Source organism: Oncorhynchus keta, chromosome 35 (genome assembly GCF_023373465.1).
Source record: "Oncorhynchus keta strain PuntledgeMale-10-30-2019 chromosome 35, Oket_V2, whole genome shotgun sequence".
Classification (NCBI taxonomy): domain Eukaryota; kingdom Metazoa; phylum Chordata; class Actinopteri; order Salmoniformes; family Salmonidae; genus Oncorhynchus; species Oncorhynchus keta.
The window spans coordinates 77207778-77227627 of NC_068455.1; the positions used below are offsets into that span (position 1 = coordinate 77207778).

A 19850-nucleotide genomic window follows, 5' to 3' on the forward strand; every position below is an offset into this window, starting at 1 on the left:
TGATCTATTTTTTTTTGTCATTTGTAGTCTAGGACATTTCACAAACTAGCTTGGATGAAGTGAACTACTTTTTTCAAAAAAGTAACTGAAGTTATTAAGTCAATTCTAGATGTTTCTTAATGGTTGCATTAGTGTCGCTTATAACTTCTTCAAGTAAAATTGGTAGCTTCGTAAAATAGGATTTCAGAGTATCTTCCCCAACAGTAAAATTGGTAGCTTGGTAAAATATGATTTCAGAGTATCTTCCCCAACAGTAATATTGGTAGCTTGGTAAAATATGATTTCAGAGTATCTTCCCCAACAGTAAAATTAGTAGCTTGTTAAAATATGATTTCAGAGTATCTTCCCTAACAGTAAAATTGGTAGCTTGGTAAAATATGATTTCAGAGTATCTTCCCCAAAAGTAAAATTGGTAGCTTGGTAAAATATGATTTCAGAGTATCTTCCCCAACAGTAAAATTGGTAGCTTGGTAAAATATGATTTCAGAGTATCTTCCCCAACAGTAAAATTGGTAGCTTGGTAAAATAGGATTTCAGAGTATCTTCCCCAACAGTAAAATTGGTAGCTTGGTAAAATATGATTTCAGAGTATCTTCCCCAACAGTAAAATTGGTAGCTTGGTAAAATATGATTTCAGAGTATCTTCCCCAACAGTAAAATTGGTAGCTTGGTAAAATATGATTTCAGAGTATCTTCCCTAACAGTAAAATTGGTAGCTTGGTAAAATATGATTTCAGAGTATCTTCCCCAACAGTAAAATTGGTAGCTTGGTAAAATATGATTTCAGAGTATCTTCCCCAACAGTAAAATTGGTAGCTTGGTAAAATATGATTTCAGAGTATCTTCCCCAACAGTAAAATTGGTAGCTTGGTAAAATATGATTTCAGAGTATCTTCCCAACAGTAAAATTGGTAGCTTGGTAAAATATGATTTCAGAGTATCTTCCCCAACAGTAAAATTGGTAGCTTGGTAAAATATGATTTCAGAGTATCTTCCCAACAGTAAAATTGGTAGCTTGGTAAAATATGATTTCAGAGTATCTTCCCCAACAGATGCACTATTGTAAAGTGACTATTCTACTGGATGTCATAAGGTGAATGCACCAATTTGTAAGTCGCTCTGGATAAGAGCGTCTGCTAAATGACTTAAATGTAAATGTAAATGTAGTAAAATTGGTAGCTTGGTAAAATATGATTTCAGAGTATCTTCCCCAACAGTGGATTTCAATACATACGATGTAAGATAACTTAACCAGGAAAGACTAATGTAAAGATGCCAAAAATATACATGGGCCAATGTAATAGCTAATAATAATAATAATAATAATCCTTAACTTTAATTGAGGTCTTTCAAAGAAAGGATTTGATGGCGGGTGTATTTCTGTCTAGATCATTTCATAAAGCTTTATCGCCAGACAAAGGTTGAATTCAAATTTAAAATAAAAAAATAATTCACCGACCTCACAGCATCATCATTATGATAAAGATTCGAATAATGCATTTTTAAAATCGTACAATATTATTTGATAGGTCTTCTTTTTTTTTTAACCAGTCAACTTGTTGAAATGAATCATTAATAAATGTACATGATAATGAAAATAATGAATAGATTGGATGTGAGGGAATTTAGGGGGTAACCTGGTAATCCTGGTAACCGTGGTAAATTGGGGTTGTCGACGGTAACATAAACCACAGGTTGACGGGCCTTTGTCTAAGTGTGGCTTTGGGAAATTTCTTACACACAAAGCATTACATCTGCCAGCACAGAACACACACACGACTGCATCTCTGTGACTGAACACACACACACACACACAACTGCATCTATGTGACTGAACACACACACACACACACACACACACACACACACACACACACACTACTACTGCAAGTAAAAGCTCATTTGTATCAAGTTGTGTAACGTAGTAGTACTACACTAGTACAGTAAAATGCCTTTCTTGCTCCAAACCCAACAACACCGTAATCAGCATCAATGTAGCACGGTTTCTACAGGTGTACAATGTTAAAAAAACACACAAAGCATTACATCTGCCAGCACAGAACACACACGACTGCATCTCTGTGACTGAACACACACACACACACACAACTGCATCTCTGTGACTGAACACACACACACACACACACACACACACACACACACACGACTGCATCGATGTGACTGAACACACACACACACACACGACTGCATCGACGTGACTGAACACACACACACACACACAACTGCATCTCTGTGACTCAACACACACACACACACACACACACACACGACTGCATCGATGTGACTGAACACACACACACACACACGACCGCATCTACGTGACTGAACACACACACACACACACACACACACACACACACACACACGACTGCATCTACGTGACTGAACACACACACACACACACAACTGCATCGATGTGACTGAACACACACACACACACACAACTGCATCTACGTGACTGAACACACACACACACACACACACGACTGCATCTACGTGACTGAACACACACACACACACACACACACACACACACGACTGCATCGATGTGACTGAACACACACACACACACACGACTGCATCGATGTGACTGAACACACACACACAACTGCATCTACGTGACTGACACACACACACACACACACACACACACACACACACACACACACACACACACACACACACACACACACACACACTACTACTGCAAGTAAAAGCACATTTGTATCAAGTTGTGTGACGTAGTAGTACTACACTAGTACAGTAAAATGCCTTTCTTGCTCCAAACCCAACAACACCGTAATCAGCATCAATGTAGCACGGTTTCTACAGGTGTACAATGTTAAAAAAAAAAAATCTGGTTAAAGATGTGTGCGGCCATTACAAAATAATTTGTGGCATAGACGAGTAGTCACACACACACACACACACACACACACACACACACACACACACACACACGTCAGTTAAGAACAAAATACCCATCTAAAACATACGACTTCCCATCTAAAACATACGACTTCAGAGCGCACAGGAGACCAGAGGTGGCAGGGGGGGGAGTACCCAATTGTCATACCTGAGTCAAAGTAAAGATGCCGGACTAGAAAAAATGAATGAAATAAAAGTGAGTCACACAGTAAAATATTACTTTATACTACTTAAGTAAATGTCAAAAAACGAAATACTTTTACTCGAGTATGAAAACAGTTTTTTTTTAAGTATAAATAACTTTCTCATTTTTATATTTCTGTCCAGGAGCACACTCAAAATGAGTACTTTTAGGTGTCAGGGAAAATATACGGAGTAAAAAAAAAAAAAACGTATTCTCTTCAGGAGTAAAAGTAGTCAAAAAAAGATTAAATAGAAAAGTACACAGATATACACAAAATAAAAGTTTTTAAATAAATACTTTACAGCAGCAGGTTGAACAGTCAAATCCTTACAGCAGTAAATGAGAAACATCTTGGCTGTGGGTAGTCACCTGTATCGAGGGGGAGGTTTAATAAGGTCATAAGATACCGTCTTGAGATCCCTTCTCTTTCTGACACACTTAATCACACCTGTAAAGCTCCTGTGCCAACAAGGGTTAACGGTAAGCGTGTGGCGTTAGGCCAACGTCTCTCACACAGAGCGTAAGACGAAGGCATACACATATGAATCAAACACTTTATTCTGTGTAGGATAAGAGACAGAGACAGAGACAGAGACAGAGTCGGTGTCTGTCAACAGGCAAAATTACTCGGTTCAACTTTCAGTCAGAACAACTTCAAGCAGAAGAGCCCTGCTTTCTTCTCCGACACAAAAACAGAAAACAGCACGGTTCACCGGAACACGGATTCAAAAATCAACCCTTTTTTCACATTCAAATTCAAACTCCAACAGTTCAACATTTCATAAATAACTGAGGTAAAAAAAACTATAATAATAATAATAATAATAATAATAATAATAATAATAATAATAATAATAATAATTTTAAAAGTGAATCTAAACAAAGGAGAACAAAAACAACCGATCAGATCTTACCCCTCAACCCTGATCTAACCGATCAGATCTTACCCCTCAACCCTGATCTAACCGATCAGATCTTACCCCTCAACCCTGATCTAACCGATCAGATCTTACCCCTCAACCCTGATCTAACCGATCAGATCTTACCCCTCAACCCTGATCTAACCGATCAGATCTTACCCCTCAACCCTGATCTAACCGATCAGATCTTACCCCCTCAACCCTGATCTAACCGATCAGATCTTACCCCTCAACCCTGATCTAACCGATCAGATCTTACCCTTCAACCCTGATCTAACCGATCTAACCGATCAGATCTTACCCTTCAACCCTGATCTAACCGATCAGATCTTACCCTTCAACCTGATCTAACCGATCAGATCTTACCCCTCAACCTGATCTAACCGATCAGATCTTACCCTTCAACCCTGATCTAACCGATCAGATCTTACCCCTCAACCTGATCTAACCGATCAGATCTTACCCTTCAACCCTGATCTAACCGATCAGATCTTACCCCTCAACCCTGATCTAACCGATCAGATCTTACCCCTCAACCCTGATCTAACCGATCAGATCTTACCCCTCAACCCTGATCTAACCGATCAGATCTTACCCTTCAACCCTGATCTAACCGATCAGATCTTACCCCTTCAACCCTGATCTAACCGATCAGATCTTACCCCTCAACCCTGATCTAACCGATCAGATCTTACCTTCAACCCTGATCTAACCGATCAGATCTTACCCCTCAACCCTGATCTAACCGATCAGATCTTACCCCTCAACCCTGATCTAACCGATCAGATCTTACCCCTCAACCCTGATCTAACCGATCAGATCTTACCCTTCAACCCTGATCTAACCGATCAGATCTTACCCCTCAACCCTGATCTAACCGATCAGATCTTACCCCCTCAACCCTGATCTAACCGATCAGATCTTACCCCCTCAACCCTGATCTAACCGATCAGATCTTACCCCTCAACCCTGATCTAACCGATCAGATCTTACCCTCAACCCTGATCTAACCGATCAGATCTTACCCTCAACCCTGATCTAACCGATCAGATCTTACCCTCAACCCTGATCTAACCGATCGGATCTTACCCCTCAACCCTGATCTAACCGATCGGATCTTACCCCTCAACCCTGATCTAACCGATCGGATCTTACCCCTCAACCCTGATCTAACCGATCAGATCTTATCCCCTCAACCCTGATCTAACCGATCAGATCTTACCCCTCAACCCTGATCTAACCGATCAGATCTTACCCCCCTCAACCCTGATCTAACCGATCAGATCTTACCCCTCAACCCTGATCTAACCGATCAGATCTTACCCCTCAACCCTGATCTAACCGATCGGATCTTACCCCTCAACCCTGATCTAACCGATCGGATCTTACCCCTCAACCCTGATCTAACCGATCAGATCTCACCCTCAACCCTGATCTAACCGATCAGATCTTACCCCTCAACCCTGATCTAACCGATCAGATCTTACCCCTCAACCCTGATCTAACCGATCAGATCTCACCCTCAACCCTGATCTAACCGATCAGATCTTACCCCTCAACCCTGATCTAACCGATCAGATCTTACCCCTCAACCCTGATCTAACCGATCAGATCTTACCCCTCAACCCTGATCTAACCGATCAGATCTTACCCCTCAACCCTGATCTAACCGATCAGATCTTACCCCTCAACCCTGATCTAACCGATCAGATCTTACCCCTCAACCCTGATCTAACCGATCAGATCTTACCCCTCAACCCTGATCTAACCGATCAGATCTTACCCCTCAACCCTGATCTAACCGATCAGATCTTACCCCTCAACCCTGATCTAACCGATCAGATCTCCCCCTCAACCCTGATCTAACCGATCAGATCTTACCCCTCAACCCTGATCTAACCGATCAGATCTCACCCTCAACCCTGATCTAACCGATCAGATCTTACCCCTCAACCCTGATCTAACCGATCAGATCTTACCCCTCAACCCTGATCTAACCGATCAGATCTTACCCCTCAACCCTGATCTAACCGATCGGATCTTACCCCTCAACCCTGATCTAACCGATCAGATCTTACCCTTCAACCCTGATCTAACCGATCAGATCTTACCCTCAACCCTGATCTAACCGATCAGATCTTACCCCTCAACCCTGATCTAACCGATCAGATCTTACCCTCAACCCTGATCTAACCGATCGGATCTTACCCTCAACCCTGATCTAACCGATCAGATCTTACCCCTCAACCCTGATCTAACCGATCAGATCTTACCCCTCAACCCTGATCTAACCGATCAGATCTTACCCCTCAACCCTGATCTAACCGATCAGATCTTACCCCTCAACCCTGATCTAACCGATCGGATCTTACCCCTCAACCCTGATCTAACCGATCAGATCTTACCCCTCAACCCTGATCTAACCGATCGGATCTTACCCCTCAACCCTGATCTAACCGATCGGATCTTACCCCTCAACCCTGATCTAACCGATCAGATCTTACCCCTCAACCCTGATCTAACCGATCAGATCTTACCCCTCAACCCTGATCTAACCGATCGGATCTTACCCCTCAACCCTGATCTAACCGATCAGATCTTACCCCTCAACCCTGATCTAACCGATCAGATCTTACCCCTCAACCCTGATCTAACCGATCAGATCTTACCCTCAACCCTGATCTAACCGATCAGATCTTACCCCTCAACCCTGATCTAACCGATCAGATCTTACCCCTCAACCCTGATCTAACCGATCAGATCTTACCCCTCAACCCTGATCTAACCGATCAGATCTTACCCCTCAACCCTGATCTAACCGATCAGATCTTACCCCTCAACCCTGATCTAACCGATCAGATCTTACCCCTCAACCCTGATCTAACCGATCAGATCTTACCCCTCAACCCTGATCTAACCGATCAGATCTTACCCTCAACCCTGATCTAACCGATCAGATCTTACCCTCAACCCTGATCTAACCGATCAGATCTTACCCCTCCCCTCAACCCTGATCTAACCGATCAGATCTTACCCCTCAACCCTGATCTAACCGATCAGATCTTACCCTCAACCCTGATCTAACCGATCTGATCTTACCCCTCAACCCTGATCTAACCGATCAGATCTTACCCCTCAACCCTGATCTAACAGATCGGATCTTACCCCTCAACCCTGATCTAACCGATCGGATCTTACCCCTCAACCCTGATCTAACCGATCAGATCTTACCCCTCAACCCTGATCTAACCGATCAGATCTTACCCCTCAACCCTGATCTAACCGATCGGATCTTACCCCTCAACCTGATCTAACCGATCGGATCTTACCCCTCAACCCTGATCTAACCGATCAGATCTTACCCCTCAACCCTGATCTAACCGATCGGATCTTACCCCTCAACCCTGATCTAACCGATCAGATCTTATCCCCTCAACCCTGATCTAACCGATCGGATCTTACCCCTCAACCCTGATCTAACCGATCAGATCTTACCCCTCAACCCTGATCTAACCGATCAGATCTTACCCCTCAACCCCTGATCTAACCGATCAGATCTTACCCTCAACCCTGATCTAACCGATCAGATCTTACCCCTCAACCCTGATCTAACCGATCAGATCTTACCCCTCAACCCTGATCTAACCGATCGGATCTTACCCCTCAACCCTGATCTAACCGATCAGATCTTACCCCTCAACCCTGATCTAACCGATCAGATCTTACCCCTCAACCCTGATCTAACCGATCAGATCTTACCCTCAACCCTGATCTAACCGATCAGATCTTACCCCTCAACCCTGATCTAACCGATCGGATCTTACCCCTCAACCCTGATCTAACCGATCAGATCTTACCCCTCAACCCTGATCTAACCGATCAGATCTTACCCCTCAACCCTGATCTAACCGATCAGATCTTACCCCTCAACCCTGATCTAACCGATCAGATCTTACCCCTCAACCCTGATCTAACCGATCAGATCTCACCCCTCAACCCTGATCTAACCGATCAGATCTTACCCTTCAACCCTGATCTAACCGATCAGATCTTACCCTTCAACCCTGATCTAACCGATCAGATCTCACCCTCAACCCTGATCTAACCGATCAGATCTCACCCTCAACCCTGATCTAACCGATCAGATCTTACCCTCAATCTTACTCAGCTTGACTTTAGCCTGCTGTGGAAGACCCAGGTCTGGGAAGAGGAGGAGAAATCCTGTCAGTAGTGTAATGTAAAGCTTGATGAAGATTTTTAATCATGCTTTCATTTTGCATTTCTTCTGTGAGATTTGATTGATTTTCATGATATACTCACACGTCTCATTTGGAAAAGACAAATATGTTGAAATAACAAGATGGCGCCGACGTTTCGAGTCCTTAGGAAACTACGCAGCGAAAGCGTTTCGCGACACTCGCATTAACATCTGCTAAGCATGTGTATGTGACCAATCAAACTTGATTTGATATTAAAATAAAATCCAAATACCTGGGTGGTTATGGCCAGGTATAGAGTGGTTATGGCCAGGTATAGGGTGGTTATGGCCAGGTATAGAGTGGTTATGGCCAGGTATAGGGTGGTTATGGCCAGGTATAGAGTGGTTATGGCCAGGTATAGAGTGGTTATGGCCAGGTATAGAGTGGTTATGGCCAGGTATAGGGTGGTTGAGGGCCAGGTATAGGGTGGTTGAGGGCCAGGTATAGGGTGGTTGAGGGCCATGTATAGAGTGGTTATGGCCAGGTATAGAGTGGTTGAGGGCCAGGTATAGGGTGGTTATGGCCAGGTATAGAGTGGTTATGGCCACCCAGGTATAGGGTAGTTGAGGGCCAGGTATAGAGTGGTTGAGGGCCAGGTATAGAGTGGTTGAGGGCCAGGTATGGTGGTTGAGGGCCAGGTATAGAGTGGTTGAGGGCCAGGTATAGAGTATTTGAGGGCCAGGTATAGAGTGGTTAGGGCCAGGTATAGGTGGTTGAGGGCCCAGGTATAGGGGGGTTATGCCAGGTAAGGGGTGGTTGAAGGGCCAGGTATAGAGTGGTTATGGCCAGGTATAGGGTGGTTGAGGGCCAGGTATAGAGTGGTTATGGCCAGGTATAGGGTGGTTGAGGGCCAGGTATAGGGTGGTTATGGCCAGGTATAGGGAGGTTGAGGGCCAGGTATAGGGAGGTTGAGGGCCAGGTATAGAGTGGTTGAGGGCCAGGTGTAGGGTGGTTATGGCCAGGTATAGAGTGGTTGAGGGCCAGGTATAGAGTGGTTGAGGGCCAGGTATAGGGTGGTTGAGGGCCAGGTATAGAGTGGTTATGGCCAGGTATAGAGTGGTTGAGGGCCAGGTATAGGGTGGTTGAGGGCCAGGTATAGAGTGGTTATGGCCAGGTATAGGGTGGTTGAGGGCCAGGTATAGAGTGGTTATGGCCAGGTATAGAGTGGTTGAGGGCCAGGTATAGGGTGGTTAGGGCCAGGTATAGGGTGGTTGAGGGCCAGGTATAGAGTGGTTAGGGCCAGGTATAGAGTGGTTATGGCCAGGTATAGGGTGGTTGAGGGCCAGGTATAGAGTGGTTGAGGGCCAGGTATAGAGTGGTTATGGCCAGGTATAGAGTGGTTATGGCCAGGTATAGGGTGGTTGAGGGCCAGGTATAGGGAGGTTGAGGGCCAGGTATAGGGTGGTTGAGGGCCAGGTATAGGGAGGTTGAGGGCCAGGTATAGAGTGGTTGAGGGCCAGGGATAGAGTGGTTGAGGGCCAGGTATAGAGTGGTTGAGGGCCAGGTATAGGGTGGTTGAGGGCCAGGTATAGAGTGGTTGAGGGCCAGGTATAGAGTGGTTATGGCCAGGTATAGGGTGGTTGAGGGCCAGGTATAGGGTAGTTGAGGGCCAGGTATAGAGTGGTTATGAGTGGTTATGGCCAGGTATAGAGTGGTTATGGCCAGGTATAGGGTGGTTGAGGGCCAGGTATAGGGTGGTTGAGGGCCAGGTATAGAGTGGTTGAGGGCCAGGGATAGAGTGGTTGAGGGCCAGGTATAGGGAGGTTGAGGGCCAGCTGTAGGGTGGTTGAGGGCCAGGTATAGGGTGGTTGAGGGCCAGGTATAGGGTGGTTGAGGGCCAGGTATAGAGTGGTTGAGGGCCAGGTATAGGGTGGTTGAGGGCCAGGTATAGAGTGGTTGAGGGCCAGGTATAGGGTGGTTGAGGGCCAGGTATAGGGTGGTTGAGGGCCAGGTATAGAGTGGTTGAGGGCCAGGTATAGGGAGGTTGAGGGCCAGGTGTAGGGTGGTTGAGGGCCAGGTATAGGGAGGTTGAGGGCCAGGTAAGGAGTGGTTGAGGGCCAGGTACAGGGTAGTTGAGGGCCAGGTATAGGGTGGTTGAGGGCCAGGTATAGGGAGGTTGAGGGCCAGGTATAGGGTGGTTGAGGGCCAGGTATAGAGTGGTTGAGGGCCAGGTATAGAGTGGTTGAGGGCCAGGTATAGAGTGGTTGAGGGCCAGGTATAGGGTGGTTGAGGGCCAGGTATAGGGTAGTTGAGGGCCAGGTATAGGGTGGTTGAGGCCAGGTATAGGGTAGTTGAGGGCCAGGTATAGGGTGGTTGAGGGCCAGGTATAGGGTGGTTGAGGGCCAGGTATAGGGTGGTTGAGGGCCAGGTATAGGGTGGTTGAGGGCCAGGTATAGGGTGGTTGAGGGCCAGGTATAGAGTGGTTGAGGGCCAGGTATAGGGTGGTTGAGGGCCAGGTATAGGGTGGTTGAGGGCCAGGTATAGAGTGGTTGAGGGCCAGGTATAGGGTGGTTGAGGGCCAGGTATAGGGTGGTTGAGGGGTTGAGGGCCAGGTATAGTAGAGTGGTTGAGGGCCAGGTATAGTAGAGTGGTTGAGGGCCAGGTATAGTAGAGTGGTTGAGGGCCAGGTATAGTAGAGTGGTTGAGGGCCAGGTATAGTAGAGTGGTTGAGGGCCAGGTATAGGGTGGCAGGGGTGGAGCCCCAGTTGACCGCCGTCACTTATCTCTCGCTCTGGTCCCACAGAAAAACAAGAAAGCCAGGGATGAGGAGGAGGAAGTTGTCCCCGTGAAGGAGGAGCATTCCTCACCCCTCACGGCAGAGAGGGTCTTAAACCACGAACAAGTCTTCTGGGCCTGAACAGAAGAGAGACCAAGAACGTCTGTTGGAGGGTTTGAAGTACACGAGACCAACAGTCCTCTATAACGGGCTCCCGAGTGGCGCAGCGGTCTAGCATCTCAGTGCTCGAGGAGTCACTACGGACCCTGGTTCGATTCCAGGCTGTATCACAACATGAACACAGACAGACTAGCCAATGGAGACGCTTCATGAACACAGACCGACTACCACAGTACCCCTGAATAGCCAATGGAGACGCTTCATGAACACAGACCGACTACCACAGTACCCCTGAATAGCCAAGGGAGACTCTTCATGAACACAGACCGACTACCACAGTACCCCTGAATAGCCAAGGGAGACTCTTCATGAACACAGACCGACTACCACAGTACCCCTGAATAGCCAATGGAGACGCTTCATGAACACAGACCGACTACCACAGTACTCCTGAATAGCCAATGGAGACGCTTCATGAACACAGACCGACTACCACAGTACTCCTGAATAGCCAAGGGAGGGCACGACTCTGTAATACCGTGCCACTGCAGGGTCTCCATTTCACCACCAGGTGGCAGAAAGCCTCCAGACAAGACAGACCATGCATTTCCCCCTTTCCCTGGTTCCCCAGTCTGCATTGAGCTCTGATCCAACTAAAGCCGTCTGGCTTCTGACCACACTGATCAAAACAACATGTCAACTGGGCCACGACCCAGGCATTAAAGCTGGTTCTGACCACACTGATCAAAACAACTGAGCCACGACCCAGGCATTAAAGCTGGTTCTGACCACACTGATCAAAACAACTGGGCCACGACCCAGGCATTAAAGCTGGTTCTGACCACACTGATCAAAACAACTGAGCCACGACCCAGGCATTAAAGCTGGTTCTGACCACACTGATCAAAACAACTGAGCCAAGGGAGGGACCCAGGCATTAAAGCTGGTTCTGACCACACTGATCAAAACAACTGAGCCACGACCCAGGCATTAAAGCTGGTTCTGACCACACTGATCAAAACAACTGGGCCACGACCCAGGCATTAAAGCTGGTTCTGACCACACTGATCAAAACAACTGAGCCACGACCCAGGCATTAAAGCTGGTTCTGACCACACTGATCAAAACAACTGAGCCACGACCCAGGCATTAAAGCTGGTTCTGACCACACTGATCAAAACAACTGAGCCACGACCCAGGCATTAAAGCTGGTTCTGACCACACTGATCAAAACAACTGAGCCACGACCCAGGCATTAAAGCTGGTTCTGACCACACTGATCAAAACAACTGAGCCACGACCCAGGCATTAAAGCTGGTTCTGACCACACTGATCAAAACAACTGAGCCACGACCCAGGCATTAAAGCTGGTTCTGACCACACTGATCAAAACAACTGAGCCACGACCCAGGCATTAAAGCTGGTTCTGACCACACTGATCAAAACAACTGGGCCACGACCCAGGCATTAAAACTGGTTCTGACCATCAGAACAGATGGAGAGGAAAAGTACTTTTTAAAGACTATTCAGAAACAGCCGTAAGCCTTGCAGCTACCTACTCTCAGTGTCTGTGTCTGTGTCTGTGTCTGTGTCTGTGTCTGTGTCTGTGTCTGTGTCTGTGTCTGTGTCTGTGTCTGTGTCTGTGTCTGTGTCTGTGTCTGTGTCTGTGTCTGTGTCTGTGTCTGTGTCTGTGTCTGTGTGTGAGTGTAGTGTGAGTATGTGTGTGTGTGTGTGTGTGTGTGTGTGTGTGTGTGTGTGTGTGTAGTAATACACTATAGTAATACACTATAATACACTATAATACAATAATACACTATAATACACTATAATACACTATACTACACTATAATACACTATAATACAATAATACACTATAATACAATAATACACTATAATACTATGATACACTATAATACACTATAATACTATAATACACTATAATACAATAATACACTATAATACTATAATACACTAATACTATAATACACAATAATACACTATAATACACTATAATACTATAATGCACTATCATACTATAATACACTAATACTATAATACACTATAATACAGTTTGTACCATTCAGCTGAATGGGACAAACAGCCAGGCCTCAGATCAGAGATTGTGGTTGTTTGAGCTACCACCTTGTGCAGAGCAGGCATGTCCCCTCAGTCACTCACCCTTCTTGTGGGCCTTGTCCAGCAGAGCCAGCAGGTCCTGGTCAGTTCCTACCCCGGGGTCCATGGAGACCAGGTTTAGTGTGTCTACCCGGTCCTGCTGGACAGTATGAAGAGGCCCCAGAGCCAGGCCCTTCACTTTCAACTGGTTCAGTCTGTGTAGTACATCCACTACACCTGGGGGGAGAGGGGAGGGAGAAGTGAATCCTTCTGCACAGACCAGGCCTTTCACCTTGAGCTGATGCAGGCTAGTACCTTACAACACCTGGAAAGAGGGGGAGGAAAGAGGGGGAGGAGAGAGAGAGAGAGAGCGAGAGAGAGAGAGCGAGAGCGAGAGCGAGAGAGGGACACACAGGGTGAGAGAGAGAGAGAGAGACACAGAGAGAGAGACACAGAGAGAGAGAGAGACACAGAGAGATAGAGAGAGAGAGAGAGAGAGAGAGAGAGAGAGAGAGAGAGAGAGAGAGAGAGAGAGAGAGAGAGAGCGAGAGCGAGAGAGAGACACACAGGGGGAGAGAGAGAGAGACACACAGGGAGAGAGAGAGAGACACACAGGGAGAGAGAGAGAGAGACACAGAGAGAGACACAGAGAGAGAGAGAGATAGAGACACACACAGAGAGAGAGCGAGAGAGCGAGAGAGACACAGAGAGAGAGAGAGAGAGACAGAGAGAGAGAGAGAGACAGAGAGAGAGAGAGAGAGAGAGAGAGAGAGAGAGAGAGAGAGAGAGAGAGAGAGAGAGAGAGAGAGAGAGAGAGAGAGAGAGAGAGAGAGAGAGAGATAGCCGTGTAGAGGTCAGAAGGTGACAGGATGTTTGGGGTTGAAGAGGAAAGAGGGGAGAAAAAGAGGGTGAAAAGGCGATAGGATGGGGGGAAGGAGACAGTGGAAGAGGGCAGTAAAGGAGAAAAAAGAAAGGGACAGAGGTCAGCGTGTAGAGGTGATAAGAGAAATAGAAAAGAGGAGGTAGTGTGCTTCAGTGAGCAGGAACTGACTCAGAGCGAGCGTGTGTGAAGGGAAAACAAAACCAGTTTTTTGGGGTCTGAAACCAAAAGCAGTCAGGGGTTTTAACAGGAAAATGGAAGATGTGTCCCTGGGTCTGAAATCAAAACCAGTCAGGTGTTTTAAAAGGAAAGGGAAAGATGTGTCCCTGGGTCTGAAACCGAAAGCAGTCGGGTGTTTTAACAGGAAAAGGGAAGATGTGACCATGGGTCTGAAACCAAAAGCAGTCAGGTGTTTTAACAGGGAAAGGGAAGATGTGTCCCTGGGTCTGAAACCAAAAGCAGTCAGGTGTTTTAACAGGAAAGGGGAAGATGTGTCCCTGGGTCTGAAACCAAAAGCAGTCATGTGTTTTAACAGGAAAGGGGAAGATGTGTCCCTGGGTCTGAAACCAAAAGCAGTCAGGTGTTTTAACAGGGAAAGGGGAAGATGTGTCCCTGGGTCTGAAACCAAAAGCAGTCAGGTGTTTTAACAGGGAAAGGGAAGATGTGTCCCTGGGTCTGAAACCAAAAGCAGTCAGGTGTTTTAACAGGGAAAGGGAAGATGTGTCCCTGGGTCTGAAACCAAAAGCAGTCAGGTGTTTTAACAGGAAAGGGGAAGATGTGTCCCTGGGTCTGAAACCAAAAGCAGTCAGGTGTTTTAACAGGGAAAGGGAAGATGTGTCCCTGGGTCTGAAACCAAAAGCAGTCAGGTGTTTTAACAGGAAAAGGGAAGATGTGTCCCTGGGTCTGAAATCAAAAGCAGTCAGGTGTTTTAACAGGGAAAGGGAAGATGTGTCCCTGGGTCTGAAACCAAAAGCAGTCAGGTGTTTTAACAGGAAAGGGGAAGATGTGTCCCTGGGTCTGAAACCAAAAGCAGTCAGGTGTTTTAACAGGGAAGGGGAAGATGTGTCCCTGGGTCTGAAACCAAAAGCAGTCATGGGTTTTAACAGCGAAAGGGAAGATGTGTCCCTGGGTCTGAAACTGAAAGCAGTCGGGTGTTTTAACAGGAAAGGGAAGATGTGTCCCTGGGTCTGAAATCAGATTACTGTTAGCCAAAACAGCACGTGAAAACTGAGACACAGAAAATGGGAACCTTGTGTCATACAATCAGTTTACAAAAAAATGAAATTTGTTGACATTTACATTTTTGTAATTTGACAGAAGGTCATATCCAGAGCGACGTACAGTAGTAATTAGAGTTCAGTGTCTTGTTCAGAGCCATGTACATTAGTAATTAGAGTTCAGTGTCTTGTTCAGAGCGACGTACAGTAGTAATTAGAGTTCAGTGTCTTGTTCAGAGCAATGTACATTAGTAATTAGAGTTCAGTGTCTTGTTCAGAGCAATGTACATTAGTGAGTAGAGTTCAGTGTCTTGTTCAGAGCAATGTACATTAGTGAGTAGAGTTCAGTGTCTTGTTCAGAGCGAAGTACAGTAGTAATTAGAGTTCAGTGTCTTGTCCAGAGCGACGTACAGTAGTAATTAGAGTTCAGTGTCTTGTCCAGAGCGACATACATTAGTAATTAGAGTTCAGTGTCTTGTTCAGAGCAATGTACATTAGTGAGTAGAGTTCAGTGTCTTGTTCAGAGCAATGTACATTAGTGAGTAGAGTTCAGTGTCTTGTTCAGAGCAATGTACATTAGTGAGTAGAGTTCAGTGTCTTGTTCAGAGCGAAGTACAGTAGTAATTAGAGTTCAGTGTCTTGTCCAGAGCGACGTACAGTAGTAATTAGAGTTCAGTGTCTTGTTCAGAGCGACGTACAGTAGTAATTAGAGTTCAGTGTCTTGTTCAGAGCGACGTACAGTAGTAATTAGAGTTCAGTGTCTTGTTCAGAGCGAAGTACAGTAGTAATTAGAGTTCAGTGTCTTGTTCAGAGCGACGTACAGTAGTAATTAGAGTTCAGTGTCTTGTTCAGAGACATATAGTAGTAATTAGAGTTCAGTGTCTTGTTCAGAGCGAAGTACAGTAGTACAGTAGTAAGTAGAGTTCAGGGGCACAGACAGATTCTTCACCTCGTCAACTCGAGGTTTTAACCGTAACGAAGAAGAGAAGTTTCATCCTTCAGTTTCATATTACATTCATGTCAGCCGAGTCAGCAGGCTGGAGGCTGGAGGCTGGAGGACAGGCAGCTGACCTGACTACCTCAATCACAAGCCTGAAAACTCTAGAATTCTAGAAAACTAGAACTCTAGAACTCTAGAAATACTAGATTCACTTCCTTCCAAGTTTTTCTTTAAATGTAATGGTATCCTACTACATAATGGGGCAGGGGGACATGTGTGTGTGTATATATATATATATATCTACTAAGATAAAACAGGATATCAGGATATCAGGACCCTGGTGGAACCAGGGTCCTCATATATATATATATATATAAGAGGACCCTGGTTCCACCAGTATGATCTACTACATTCCCCATAATGCTGAGTATGATATCCTGTTTTATCTCAGTAGATATTCCTGAAGCTAATTGTGTCCCATGTCCTCATCAATACCCTCACCTTTGATTCCCTTGTCGTGGTTGAAGGTGTCCAGGTCAGATATCTGATAGAGAGGACCCTGATTCCACCAGTATGATGTACTACATTACCCATAATGATGTGTGTATGAATACCCTCACCTTTGAATCCCTTGTCGTGGTTGAAGGTGTCCAGGTCAGATATCATAGAGAGGACCCTGATTCCACCAGTATGATGTACTACATTACCCATAATGCTGTGTGTATGAATACCCTCACCTTTGAATCCCTTGTCGTGGTTGAAGGTGTCCAGGTCAGATATCTGATAGAGAGGACCCTGGTTCCACCAGTATGATCTACTACATTACCCATAATGCTGTGTGTATGAATACCCTCACCTTTGAGGACCCTGGTTCCACCAGTTCATCTCAGGTATGGGTTTACACCTGGGGGACGATGATCACTATGGCTTCAGCCAGTATCCCCACACAGCAGAACAGAATCAGGAGAACCCAGCGAGTCCTCATCCACCTCGAGGGGAAAATTACAAAAAGAAGTTGTCACAGACTGGATAGGTTCAGTGGAATGTTGTTTTACAGCCCTAGTAGCATAATGTCCCTGTAGCAAATGAGGGTTAAGTGCCTTGCCCAAGGGCCCATTTTTCACCTTGTCTGCTTGAGTATTCGAATCAGAAAACGTTTGGTTACTGGCCCAACGCTTTAATCGAGTGAAATAAATGTAAATTGTAGAATATCAAAAGTAACAGTCAAAATCTGGTGTGGCCACCAGCTGCATTAAGTACTGCAGTGCATCTCCTCCTCATTGACTGCACTATATTTGCCAGTTCTTGCTGTGAGATGTTACCCCACTCTTCCACCAAGGCACCTGCAAGTTCCCGGACATTTCTGGGGGGAATGGCCCTAGCCCTCACCCTCCGATCCAACAGGTCCCAGACGTGCTCAATGGGATTGAGATACGGGCTCTTCTCTGGCCATGGCAACACACTAACATTCCTGTCTTGCAGGAAATCACACACAGAATGAGCAGTATGGCTGGTGGCGTTGTCATGCTAGAGGGTCATGTCAGGATGAGCCTGCAGGAAGGGTACCACATGAGGGAGGAGGATGTCTTCCCTGTAACGCACAGCATTGAGATTGCCTGAAATGACAACAAGCTCAGTCCGATGATGCTGTGACACACCGCCCCAAACCATGACGGACCCTCCACCTCCAAATCGATCCCGCTCCAGAGTACAGGCCTCGGTGTAACACTCATTCCTTTGACAATAAACGTGAATCCGACCATCACTCCTGGTGAGACAAAACCGCAACTTGTCAGTGAAGAGCACTTTTTGCCAGTCCTGTCTGGTCCAGCGACGGTGGGTTTGTGCCCATAGGAGACGTTGTTGCCGGTGATGTCTGGTGAGGACCTGCCTTACAACAGGCCTACAAGCCCTCAGTCCAGCCTCTCTCATCCTATTGTGGACAGTCTGAGCACTGATGGAGGGGTTGTGGGTTCCTGGTGTAACTCGGGCAGGTTGTTGTTACCATTCTGTACCTGTCCTGCAGGTGTGATGTTCGGTTGTACCAATCTTGTACAGGTGTTGTTGCACGTGGTCTGCCACAACGAGGACGATCAGCTGTCCGTCCTGTCTTCCTGTAGCGCTGTCTTAGGCGTCTCACAGTACAGACATGGCAATTTATTGACCTGGCCACATCTGCAGTCCTCATGCCTCCTTGCAGCATGCCTAAGGCACATTCATGCAGATAAGCAGGGACCCTGGGCATCTTCCTTTTGGTGTTTTTCAGAGTCAGTAGAAAGGCCTCTTTAGTGTCCTAAGTTTTCATAACTGTGACCTTAGTTGCCTACCGTCTGTAAGCTGTTAGTGTCTTAACGACCGTTCCACGGGCGAATGTTCATTAATTGTTTATGGTTCATTGAACCAGCATGGGAAACAGTGTTTAAACCCTTTACAATGAAGATCTGTGAACTTATTTGGATTTTTACGAATTATCTTTGAAAGACATGTTCATGAAAAAGGGACGTTTATTTTGTTGCTACATGGTTACATTGTAGATTCGGTAATTCAAATTGATTCATAGCAAATTTACGTTTAATTTAGCTAGCAATAGTTTTTTTTTAAAGTATAAACCAACAATAACCATCTCTTAATTAACTTACCCTGGTGTGCCAGCAACTTTCATGAGCTCTTCCTTCGACAGACGGGTAAACTTGACAGCCTCATCTAGGACCTCCAGCTTCACGCTCGACCGGTTCCTCTCAGCCCCCGGTCCGTCGCCGGTCATCCGTAGTTCTCCCTGGTCAAACTCGTTCAACTCTTCAGCTTTCATATCCATCTCGGTGTCCTTACTCATCTTTGGGACGATTTGTTAGGGTTTTTTTCCCCTGTAGAAAAGACACAGTGTCGACACTTTGTCAAGTTCACCTTCAATTAAAATGAAAACTTTAACCTATCCTCCGAATGAAGGATAACCTAACGACCGGGCTCTTACAAGACGTTAAAGTCACACGTTTTCATTTTGAAGAGGTTTTTCCGAAATATAAAAAGGCAGTTTTCCTTTCCTACTGTTGTGAAAAGTAGTCTGTCTTCTCTATCCAGATCATTATTTTATCGTCGTTATTTATATGTTGTTAACTAAACAAACCTGCTATTTAGTTAGTTAAGCAAATAGTTAACCACCTTCGAACACGAAAAGGCAGAAACCAACATTCTGCCCAAAATTAACAAAACATCTCGAAAGGTTTTTGATAATGTAGCTCAAAAATGTTTTGCTTTTTCTCCCAAATACATAAAAACAAAACGTTTGCCTCGTAAAATTACCCGTAACAAAAAAAAAAGTAGAGTCAGACTCCGTTGAGTTTGCAACAGGTGTGTGCCTATTCGCGCTCTCTGTCCGTGCGGATCCCACCGCTCAGAGTGGCTCACTTGGGTTGTGCTGGCAGCATGTGCACCTCCGGTCAAACGTTTTAGAACACCTACTCATTCAATGGTTTTTCTTTATTTTTACTAATTTCTACATTGTAGAATAACAGTGAAGACATCAAAACTATTTAATAACAAACATGGAATC

At 45.7% G+C, this 19850-nt stretch overlaps 1 protein-coding gene across 1 annotated transcript in view; it reads right to left on the reverse strand.

Moving 5' to 3' along the window:
• Window positions 1-19152, reverse strand: part of LOC127916271 (uncharacterized) — a 65153-nt gene extending 46001 nt beyond the window's left edge. The window contains exons 1-3 of the mRNA XM_052497807.1: window positions 18940-19152; window positions 17157-17289; window positions 13327-13500 (exon numbers count right to left, since the gene is read on the reverse strand). The gene's annotated coding sequence lies outside the window, so the exon portion shown is untranslated. The remainder of the gene's footprint in view (window positions 1-13326; window positions 13501-17156; window positions 17290-18939) is intronic.
• Window positions 19153-19850: the final 698 nt, after the last annotated feature.